Consider the following 12,588-nt stretch of genomic DNA (forward strand, 5'->3'; position numbering starts at 1 on the left):
TAATTCTGTGATATTTAATCAAAACCTTTGGAGACAGGTTAGACAAGTTTGCTCAACATGGTCACACGATGTGCTCCACCATAAGTAATCTTTTCCTATTTTCTCATGAATATTTCAGCTGCTTCTAAAATGTCTTTTTAAACAAAGTGGAGTTCCTGAGATTTACAGGGTCTCCATCAGAAAAAATATTCTTTTTTCTTTGAATCTTAAGGAGAACAGATTTCGGCCATAACAGGGTGTCCCAGACACACCAACCATAATAGGAACAGCAAGGACTACATTGTCATATATAACCAAATTCAGCATGTAGCCCTGTCAAGAAACATGAAATATAGTGATACGGAAACATGAAATACAAACTGAAATGATGGATAGAAACGCAACAGATGAGGAAGTATCTGCAGAGAGAAACAGAGTTAACATATCGATTATGATGTGACACTGTTCTGAAAAAGTCATATTGAAATCAAATGTTAATTCTGCGTATCCCTTCTCAGAGGGTGCCAGACCTGCTGAGTTTCCCTCTATCGATTTCTTTTTCTTTCTGAACTGTGACAAATTGACTGGTCTGAACGATATAAGTAAAGTTGCTATCTCAGTTGAATCTCGAATATTAGTTTATGGACATTAAATGAGAAATTACAAAGTTCCTGTGTTTGACAGAGCTCAAATATCCATGACGTATTGCATTGTGATACAAAAACATTGTGAGACATTGTTGAAACAAAACCCCAAGTTCCTGCAAAAGGTCTGCAGCATCTGTGATGGGAAATCAAAATTAATGTTTCTAATTCAGTGGCCCTTCCTCAGAACGGATGGTAGTCCTGAAAATGTTGATTAATATACAGCAGAAGCTGAATAACTGTTCATGAAAACTGTTAGTAGCTAACAATAGGGGTGTGAGTAATGGAAGGCCACGTGAGAACTAGGCCTGGTGTCTGGGTAGGGGGCATTGAGGAGTTCAGTCCCTAAAATTATTGACCATTATTTTGAGTGTGAATGTCTGCAGGGTCCACCCGCGGAAAATGAGGTGTTGTTCTTCCAGCTTGCGTTGAAATGTCCTGGAACACTGCAGCAAGCCTGACACAGAGATACTGGCCAGGGAACAGGATGGGGTATTAAACTGGCAGGCAACTGGAAACTCAGGGTCTTTTGCAGAGGTACAGCTTGGATATTCAGTGAAGTGGTCACCCAGTCTACCTTTAGTTTCCCCAATGTAGAGCAGATCACAATGTGAGCAGCGAACGTAGTAGACCGGGTTGTGGGAAATGTTGGTAGGATGCTGCTTCACCTGGAAGGTATGTTTGGACCTTAGATAAAGACGAGGGAGGAGGTAAATGGGAAAGTGTAACAGCTTCGGCAGAGAGGAAAGTGAAGTGTACCTGTGGTGGGGCCTGGGGAGGTGGTGTGTGTGTGTGGGGGGGGGGGGAGGTGTTGGCAGTGAATAACGAGTGGACCAGGGTGTCCTGGAGGAAATGGTCACTTCAGAAGGCGGAAAGGGGAGAGGAGGCAAATATGTGTCTGGTGTTGGCATCTTGCTGGAGGTGGGAGAATGCAGACTGATGATCTTCTGCATGTGAATGCTGGTGGGATGGTAGGTAAGGATAAGGGAAACTCTAACGCTGTTGCAGCAGGGAAGAAAGATGCTGAGGGTAGAAGTGCAGGAGGTGGGTCGGAACTGGTTGAGATCCCTGTCAATAACAGTGCTGGGGAGTTCTCGGGTGAGGAAGAAGGTGGACATATCAGAGGCCACATTTTGAAGTTGACATCATCAGAAGCAATGTGGTGGAGACGGAGGAGCTGAGAGAATGGATGGAGCCTTTGTAGGAAACAGGGTGTGAGGATGCATACTCCAGGTAGCTGTGGGAGTTGGTCGGTTATTACTGGATATCAGTGACCGGTCTATCCTCAGAAATAGAAGCAGAGATATCAAGTAAAGGAAGGGGAGAGTCAGAGGTAGAGAGGTGAATGTGAGGGAGAGGTGCAAATTGGAAACAACGAACTTTTCCAATTCTGGACAAGAAAGAGGAGCAGCAGCGATGATAATATCTACATATTGGAGAAAGAGTTATGGATGGGGGCTGGAATAGAACTGAAAATAGAATGACCTACGTACCCCATGAAGAAACAGGTATAACTTGGGACCACGTATGTATCCATACACCCCCTCTGTATGGGAGGAGCAGGCTGAAGCAATGGGTCTGCATGGGCAGTTCTGTTTGTGGATTTTCAGGAGGAGATAAAAGCGAACTCTGCTATCAGAGGGCCATCAGCTTCGGGACTGTTAGGTGGGGGTGAGTAGGGGTGGGGTGGAGGTGTGGGCCAGTGAGTGGGAATCTCCAGATGAAATGTGGTCAGATTTAGTAAATCAAATAGCCTGATGTGCCATGGTAGAGTTATGGGTCAGCAGGTGACATGTGGAGGTATCTGAGAGCTGGCACTCAGCCTCTGAAATGTAGAGGTGAGTCCACCAGACTACAGCAGCACCTCCCTTATCGGCACAGGCTGAATAACACAGTCAGGGTTGGATCGAAGCATACAGCGTACAGTCTGTTCAGAGGGTGATAGGTTGGATAGGGAGAGGGGGACTACAGAGAATTTAAGACAAGTAAACTCACATGGAAAGTTATCAATGAACATATTGAGTTCAAGTAAATGCCAGAGGAATGGATCCAGGTGGAGGGAGAGTGTTGGAGCTGGGCGAAGCGTCTATGGGATGGGGAGTGGACTCTTGTCCAAAGAAATGGACACGAGGAGAAGATGGTGGAAGAGGAGTTCAACATTATGTCGTGCCTGAAATTCATTAAAGTGGGGGCACAGAGGGATAAAACTGAGACCTTTGCTGAGTACAGAACATTCAGCATTAGAGCGTGGAAGGTTAGGAGGGATGGTGAATACACGACAGGAGGTGGGCTTGGGGAGGGAATGGAGTCAGAGCACAGGGCATGGTGGTGTGGCAGATTCCAGAGGCTCATAGGCATCTCTAAGTTATTCCATCTTGTGGGCCTCGTATATCTGGTGAGCATGGCAAATGAGCTGGAGAATGAAGTAGAATGGGGGAATGGTGCAGCCTTGAGCCAATGCGATGTGATGCTGTTGGAGAGAGAAAATGTTGATCTCAGTGGCAACGGCACCGCACGACCAGTCTTCAGAAAGTAAATGATTGAAGATAATCTGAATCGTTACCTTATTGTAATGCTCTGATTTCATTGGGTGACACTCAACCAGCAAGGTTTTACTTTTCTGAGACTTTAGACCAAACTGTGAAAACTGATGTATCTTGATGTTATTAATAAAACAAATCCATCATGGTTTTGTAAGGCACTAGCAAGGGCAGAGTTTATTTGTCATTCCCAATAGCTCTGGGTAAGGTGTCATTGTTCATTGAGGAAATTACCAGCACAGAATTTCCTCTGATTCCCATTAACCACAGTTTGCTGAGGGGGAATGATGCTACATGAATCAAATGCTACTTTGATGGCAAGGGAAGTTAGTCTGATCTCACCTCAACTGACATTGGAAAATAAGTTAAAATACTAAAGAGAAAAAGGATAGAACACGGCTTATTGAACAATGTGGTCACTGTCCTCGCAACATTTAAGGACAAACAGATGCATGGACTTCTGATTCTGAGGAGAGTTATTTCCTATTTGGGATGAGGCTGCTTGGTTAAGCGCTGTGACAGAGAGACAGAAAAAAAAATGTTCCACTCTGTATGGGGAAAATATCTCACCCTATTCAAGGTGCATTGGGCAATGACAGAAATACACGATTAGACATTGGGCATTGATCATCTCAATCTCATCATTTTTGATGACCAATAGCAGCACAGAAGCCAGGAGCTCCCATCACCCCAGTTGAAAAGCAAAAATGGTAAGAGATGGCCAGTGGAAGTGGGAGTAACTAGGGAACTGGTGTAACTTACAGTGGGAGTGGCAGAAGAAGGGTGTGAAGAGATATCATCAGTGGAAGAGTATGTGGCAGCAGAAGGGGTCGTGCAAGGGAATTAGGAGTGTAAAAAAAGAGTAGGAACGGGAGGAAGAATGGCTAATGAAGTTTTAGTGACTGGGTAAAGCTTGTTTTTGGAAAAGTGAGGTTGGGTGAAAACCACCACTGTTCAGGAAAATTGGGATCGGATTCCATTGTAAATTAAAATTTGATGCACTTCTTTTTCTATCACTTGATGCTTTATCATATTGTACATTCACTCTGTAGTTTTGTATCTCCATCAAATGCAGGTGACGTGTTCCCCCGGTGTTGTGTCTCAACATTTTTGAATTTTTTTTAACAGTATGTATTTGCTTCCAATTCGAGGTAGACATGAAAATATGATTTGATCTCCTGCAGTTTGTCCATAACATGGAATTTAATTGAATATTTTCCTCATCACATTAGCTGATTCAAGAAATGAATCAGTGTCCATCCTGCAGATGAAAAATTTCTTCAGTTTTCACTATTGTTACAAAGGACAGCGCCACACAACAGGCTAATGTTCCAGTGCAAGGTGCCAAACCGAAGTTCTCCCTAAATTAGGTACACGCTTTATGAATAAGACATGCTGAGGGACAGAGTGTAAAAGGTGAATTTAACTTTTTGTCGAAAATGGTATTTGCAGCACCCTCATAATAGGTGTTAACTACATCACTCTGTAAATTCCCCAAAATAAGAACAACAAGAGACTGGAATTTTTAATTATTCCTTTGTGAATAACATGTGGAGAACAGGAAGGAAATCAAGGTTTGTTTGTGATATTCATAAATGATGATGGTGAGAATGTGGAAGATGGATGGAAGTGGAATGATAACTAATGTTGGGTATGACACAAAGATTAGCTGGGTGCTTCACAGTGAGGAGGACAGGGTTAGGCTACAGGACGATATAAACAAATGATTTCAATATCCAGATTTATGGCCGATGAAGCTTAACACTGATAAACGTGAGAGGATGCACATCTGAATTAACAAGACAAGTGAGAACTCAAACTTTGAAGAGCGAGGGCTAAACTTGCTCCTATTTTCTTTGAAGCATGAAAGGTTGAGGAGGGAACATGGTACAGGTGTACAAGAGAATAAAGGGTGTGGAGAGGATGAACAGACAGCAGCTGTTTCCCTTACTCTAGCGGTCAAAAACAAAAGGAAACATACTTAAAGTGAAAGGCAGGGGATTGAGAGGGGATTTCTGGAGTCTGTATTGATCTGAGAGGGTGGCACAGACATAGAATATAAAGTTCCTATGTGTGGAAACAGGCCCTTCGGCCCAAAAAGTCCACACTGATCCTCCAAAGAGTAATCCACCCAAACATACTCCTCCTATATTTACCCTGACTAATGTACCTAACCTACATGTCTCTGAACACTTTGGGCAATTTAGCATGGCCAATTCACTTATCCTGCACATCTTTGGATTGTGGGAGGAAATCGGAGTACCTACAGGAAACCCACGCGGATATGGGGGGAATGTGCAAAATCCATACAGGCAGTCACCCAAAGCTGGAATCAAACCTGGGTCCCCAGCGCTCTAACGCAGGCGTGCTAACCACTGAGCCGCATTTCTGCCCCTAATAGCATGTCTCTGGAATGCATTTCCTAGGCGGGTGATTGATCAGGTAATCTCACAAACGTTAAAAAAGCCTTTGGATATGCACTTGGTGATGCAGGCTCGCATTTTCATTCAATGATTCTATGTGGTGGCAGCCACGAACACTCAGATATATTCTGAAGCAATAGCTAATGGCAGTTCCTAGTTTGTTCCATTGACTACTCAGTAAATGAGCCTCCAGTGAAGTGCTGGTATTATCTCCCACTTTCTATTTAAATGTTTCGGTTTCCTTGAGTTGGTAAAGTAATTACCGGTGTCCATGATGTCATTTCCTGCCCTTTTTCTCAGAGGATGGTAGGTGGAGTCAAAATTGATGTGTTTGTTGATGGAGTTCCGGTTGGAATGCCATGTTTCCAGGAATTCTTGTGCTTGTCTCTGTTTGGCCTGTCCTAGGATGGATATGCAGACCTAGTCAAAGTGGCGTACTTCCTCATCAGTACGTAAGGTATTCGTATTGGGATCATGTCTTTTGTAGCTAGTTGATGTTCATATATCCTGGAGACTAGTTTTCTGCTTGTTTTTCCGTTGTAGTGTTTGTTAAAGTTCTTGCAAGGCTTATTTTTCCTGGAGCAGAACAGACAAAGATGTGAATTTATTGCGGTGCTCAAAAGTATGAAAAACGTTGCAGAGTAGAAAAAGAATACTCGATTAGTAGGCATTATAGCATCAAGGAATTCTAATTTCAAGTTTGTCAGTAAAAGAGCTAGAAGTGAAATAAGGAAAAAAGAAAACGTCTTTATTTAGAGAGTTGTTACAATTGGAATTGACTGGCTGGGAAAGTTGAGGATGAAGATTCAAAAGAGAACTGGATATATATTGGAAATTATGAATTTAACGGACAACAGAGAGAGGGCTGGCAAATGGGAGGTGCTTGGGAGATATTTTTGGAACTGATGCATACGTAATGGCCAAGGGTTCCTCCTGTACTTTAAAGTTTTGTACTCTATCATGTGTCAGCTGTGAATAAATGTCAGTATCCAATTATTTCACTGTGTAAATGCTCGCAAATATCTGATTACTTGGTGCAGCGTAAGCATTTACAATGCAAGTATTGCAAGGTCAGCTTCATTATGAAGTCTAATTACTAGTCAGAACATGAATATTTTACATGTTGTATTCCCATTACTAAAACAAGTATATCATTGCTTTGTCACAAAACCCTTTGGAAAGCTTTGACTTTTCACTGACACAATATCATGTTCGTTGCTTTTTTTTACTCTCCACGTTTCATATTAAACATCGTTCATTCTAAAAATTGGAAGTTTTCAAATTATTACTCACTAAAATTTGATAACGCAAATAATTTATTTAGTTTAATGTTCACAGTCCATGGTGAATCATTGCAATTTTTAAATTGCTGGCAAATAGCTGAAGATCGTACATTTCAGTGAGAAATTAAACTGATTGTTTACATATAAATGTATAAGAACGCTAATTCTATTTGTATGTTCAGTCGTTTGCTCACTCTGAACATGTTATCATTCAGAAACCAACCACTTTAAAATATTGGAGTGGCAAAACATTGCTTTGAATCCTGACATTGAATGTCTAATTCTGATTACCACAAGATGTATGTTCTTTCCTCGATAAAATAAAATGTACATACTTTATTTCTGTGTTAGAAAATCTTGACAGGAGTTTATATTTTAGTTCCATAAATATAGAATCAACAGAATTGATTGAACAGATTCTAGTTCAGTTGAATGATTATCGTTCACATCTTATTTTTGCCAATTCATGGAATATAGCAAACATCCGACTATTGTTCGGCTCAGTAAACTCACCACCTTGCAATGAGCTACGCTGAAAATTGCTTCAAATAGATCTGAAATCATTTACAGTGTTATTGGACCTCACAGCTGCCTGAGATACACAGAGACTCAGTCGCCTTTTCCAAAATCTGTACATTGGGTTTCTAACCTGGTTCGGGGCAGTCAGTCAAACATTTCTTCAAAACAAATAATTTGGAATCCACCTTGGGCAGGGGGAGGACCCGCCAACTGATCTCAGTGGAGGTACAAATGTTGTCCAGGTTAAATACTAATGGCTGACCAGCAACCAAGTTTTAAAATTCATCTTCAGTCAGAGCCTGGCCCAGAGAGCAGACGTGTTGACATGGAGAGCCAGAATCACACCATACAAGTTACCTATGGTGATGAAATCTGACCTGCCTCCAAGATTCCATCACCTGCACCCCGGGTGAAGACGTTAACAAGTTGACAAACTATTGCAGTGCCTTGTGCCTCACAAAGAAACCTCTAAATCCATATCCAATAAATGTCACCTTCACATTCTCCAGTATCATAATAAATTTGTACATCTCGGTGAATGGTCAGAGATTACTACATGGGTCACACAGTAGAATGTATGTGAAGTAACCAGCAGCAAACGGCAATCCAAAAATCACATTAATAACTGAACTTGACGGATTCTGTCTGGTTTAAGTTACCACACATATTATACTGGCTTTCAGGTGACTGTAACAATGCACACCATAACTGGAGGATTTGGCATTACACCGCTCCACAGCTTCCTGATCTCACACACATCATTCCCTCACACATTCAACAATTGATGACAATCCACAAGCTGGGTGAAACTGGTAACACAGAACAGTGCAGAACAGTGCAGCACTGTACAGGCCCTTCAGTCTTTGACGTTCTGTCGACCTTTGATCCTACTCTAAGATCAAACTAACATACATACCTTTCATTATACTATCATTCATGTACCTATCCAATTATATATCCCTAATATAGTTGACTTTACTACAACTGCTGGCTGTTCATTTTACACACCCACCCCTCTATGAAAGAGCCTACCTCTGACATCACCCCTAAACCTTCCTTCAATTACCTTAAAATCATACCCCGTCGAGAGTCATTTCCACCCTGGCAGAAAGTAAATGGCTATCCACTCTATCGATGTCTCTCATCATCTTGAACACCCCTGTCAAGTCACGTTCCATTCTTCTTCGTTCCAATGAGAAAAACACCCTAGCTCCCTCAAATTTTCTTTGTATGACATGCCCTCCAGTCCAGGCAACATCTTGATAAATCTCCTCAGCACCCTCACCAAAGCTTCCACGTCTTTCCTATAACGAGGCAACCAGAGCAGATCACAATATTCTAAGTTGGTCTCACCAGGGCTCCATAGAGTAGCAGCATAACCTCGCAGCTGTTAAACTCAATCCCTCGGCTAATGAACACATCAAACACATCCTTAACAACCTTATTAACCTGGGTAGCAACTTTGTGGGAGCTATGTCATGAACCATATGATTCCCTTGTTCCTCCACAATGGAAAAATCCTGCCTTTAACCCTGTATTCTGCATTCAAATTCGATTTTCCATAATGAATCGTATCCCATTTTCCATATTGAACAACATCTGCCACTTCGCAGCTGGGTATGCATCCTGTCAATGTTCCTGTTGCAAACTACAACAGCCCTCCACTCTAACCACAGTTCCACCAACCTGTGTTACATCATCAAACTTACTAACCTACCCTTCCACTTCGTCATCCTCGTCATTTATGAAAATCACAAACAGCAGAGGTGCCAGAACCGATCCTTATGGAACACCACTGCTCACCTAGTTCCACACTGAATACTTCCCATTTACCACCGCCCTCTGTATTCTATGGGTTAGCCAATTCTGAATCCAGGCAGATAGGTCTCCCTGTATACCATGCCTCCTTACATTCTGAATGAAACTACCACGGGGAAGTTTATCAAACACCTTGTTAAAATCCATGCACTCGGCATTCACTGCTCTACCTTCTTCAGTGTGCTTCATCCCATCCTCAAATAATCCAATAAGAGTTGTGAGGTATGACCTGCCCCATATAAATCCATGCTGACTATTTCTAATCAAACCTTGTTTTTCAAGAATCCTCTCCAATAGTTTGCCCAATACTGATGTAAGACTGACTGGTCTGTCATTCTCAGGAAAATCCCTGTTTCTTTGCCTGAACAAGGGATTACATTTGCCACCCTCCAATCAACCGACGCTACTCCAATGGAGAGTGAAGGTGCAAAGACCATCGACAAAGGCACAGAAATCTCTTCCCTCTCTTCCTGTAGTAACCTAGAGTGTTTCCCGTCTGGCCGAGGGATTTATTTATCCTTATGTTTGTACTTCAAACAGTCTGTATTTCACCTCAACTTTTTACTCCCTGTCCAACCAAATGATTGACAGCTTTCCATTTCAGGGCTCTGTACAGTGCTGCCTTCCTGAGCAAGCATGGTTCCCAATATCCTGTGAATTATGGAATGGAAAACATGGGAAGCTTTGACTCTGCTGCTCCTCAGATGCAGCCTGACTGCTGTGCTTTTCCAGCGCCACAATTTTCGACTCTGATCACCAGTCCTCACTTTCTCCATCACTGAGGGCTGTCCCCTCTGCACACTGAGCAGGGAACTAATCAGCAGAAATTCGTTGTATCTGGAGCTGACTGTTCAGTTCTGGAAAGTTGCATTTGATGAACACATTTACTAAAAAGGATTTCAAATTCAACAAATATTCATTCAGTCCCAGAGTTACAGTTTTGGTTCATGAATTGGACAGGTTGATAACGAACAGTGAATGACTGAAGAACCCCGAAGTACAGAGTATTCCAGGTGATATATTCCAGCTTGGATGTGCTTTACCTTGATGCTGGTAAAATTATCAGACAGACAGATATGATAAGGAAACGAGGTGACATGTGGAAGTGTGACATTTTTGCCATTACAGAGATGTGTTTGAGGGAGGTCGGGGCTAACAACTCAATATTCTGTGGTACCAGAACAAGAGTCAGGACAGAAGAGAGGGTAAAAGAGGAGGTGGTATTGCCTTATTAATTATGGAGTTAGTTACTGGCGTAAGAAGGGACGATATCTTGAAAGGATCTTCTAAACAGGCATGGTGGTTCGAGCTCAGGATCAAAACCATGACAGAAACACTGCTAGGGATATATTATAGACCCCCAGATAAAGGACAGTACTGGACCAGGTATAAATCCAAGTTATTGAGGTGTGTAAAACAATAATAGGATAGTTATATTCAGGCATTTCAATTCCAAACATTCATTCGGTCAGTGATAATTTTTAAGAGGGGCAGATGTTTTTAAATTTATTCTAGACAACTTCTTATATCAATATAGAGCAGCTTAAACAATGGGCCATGCAGTGCTGGGCCTCACTGTGGGGAATAAAGCCAGTCAGCTGTTCCAGGCGGAAGTGGGAGAGCATTATAGGACCAGTGAATGTGATATCACACATTTTGACTTTGCGAATGAAAAGACCCCAAAATGTTAGAAAAATAAGAGCTTTTTGCATTGAGGAGACACATTTTATGGAAACAAATGACATGATCTGGCCAAAGTGCAGTTATTTCTGGGTGAAACTGTAGCAGAACAAGGTGGGGCGTGGGTGGGGGAATCATTTGACTAAAATAGAATTTTTGACAGTGTCGGTCCAGCATGTTACACCGAAGCTAACATTTAGGAAAACAAATCCAGAGAATATCAGATGTCGACACAAATTCCGAACAGGATGAAAAGGGAAAGAGAAGTTTAAATCTGGTACCAAGTGAGCAGGTCAATGAAGGTCCTAAAAGAATATAGCAAGTGGAGGGCTAAACTTAAACAATCAGTGGAAGAGCAGAAGGAGGGTTGATAAAACATTAACGGGTAAGATTAGCAAGAATCCACAGTCATTTTTTTTGGTTTATTAAGGGGAAGAGGATAACGCGGGAAAGAATGGGAGTTTTAGAGACTAAGGGGACAGCCTGTTCACAGAACCAGAGAATATGTTAAACACACCCTCCGAATCGGTCTTCAGTTTGGAGAAGCAGTTCCTGGATTCAGGGAGAGTGACCGTTTGACCCTTGAGCAAATTGACACAGGAGCTGAGGAAGAATTGGAATTTTATGCAAGATGGAGTGGGCATATCACCAGATTAAAGACCACCAAGTCTCACATCAGTGAGAGGGAAACAATTGTAGAAAATTCGGAGGACTGTTGAGGCTGCATCATTAAATATCTTCAAGGCTGAGACAGACAGATTTTTATACAAGCGTTACGGGGAAATCACAGGAAAGTGGAATGGGGGATTAACAAAATAATATAACCTAATCGAAGGAAAAGCAGACTCAGTGAGTGGATAGACATATTGTTGCCCCTACGTCTAATCGTGTTCTTTTCCAATAACCTGTATTCACAAGAACATCACCCTCTCTAACTATGGAGTGAGACACAGTTTGGAATGCAATCGAGGGATTCAAGGAATTCATAAACGCAATACAAATGGACAGAAAGTACGAGAGGACTGCGATAACACGGATTGCCTGTTAGGGTGAGGATTTGCATCGACACAATCACCACTACCAGAAGAAAGACGTCAGCAAGACACCCTCCAAGGCCAAGAGCAGACCTGCACTGGGGAGCAGATAGTCTGCGGCCAGGTGTCAAGGAGTGCTGAAGACCTAAACACTACATCACTGTCGTGTCTCCTTCCTTCCCTGACCAAAATTAAATTTGGAGGAGTAGAGGGACATGCCGTTGGTAGTAGAGTAAGCAGGAAAGCTTTGACATGAGAGGCTTCGGATAGCTCAGCTCAGCGACATGTACAGGTAAACTCAAATAAAGTCCTTTTAACTTTATTGTTACAGCAGTCGAGATGGCATTTAGGGCAGTTGCACTCTCCATCTTGTGAGATGTGGTAGCTCAGTGAGAATTCAACCATCCCTGATGGCTACACGTGTGGGCACTGCACCCAGCTTCAGCTCCTGGGAGACCGTGTTAGGGAGCGACGCTGGGCGGCAAGGTGGATCATGGGTTAGCACAGCTACCTCAGAGCACCAGTGATCAAGGTTCAAATTCCGCCTCGGGCAACTGTCTGTGTGGAGTTTGCACATTCTCCCCGTGTCTGCATTGGTTTCCTCTGGGTGCTGCGGTTTCCTCCCACAGTCCAAAGATGTGCAGGTTAGGTGAATTGATCATGCTTAA

The sequence above is a fragment of the Hemiscyllium ocellatum genome, unplaced genomic scaffold (genome assembly GCF_020745735.1).
Source record: "Hemiscyllium ocellatum isolate sHemOce1 unplaced genomic scaffold, sHemOce1.pat.X.cur. scaffold_154_pat_ctg1, whole genome shotgun sequence".
Lineage (NCBI taxonomy): Eukaryota > Metazoa > Chordata > Chondrichthyes > Orectolobiformes > Hemiscylliidae > Hemiscyllium > Hemiscyllium ocellatum.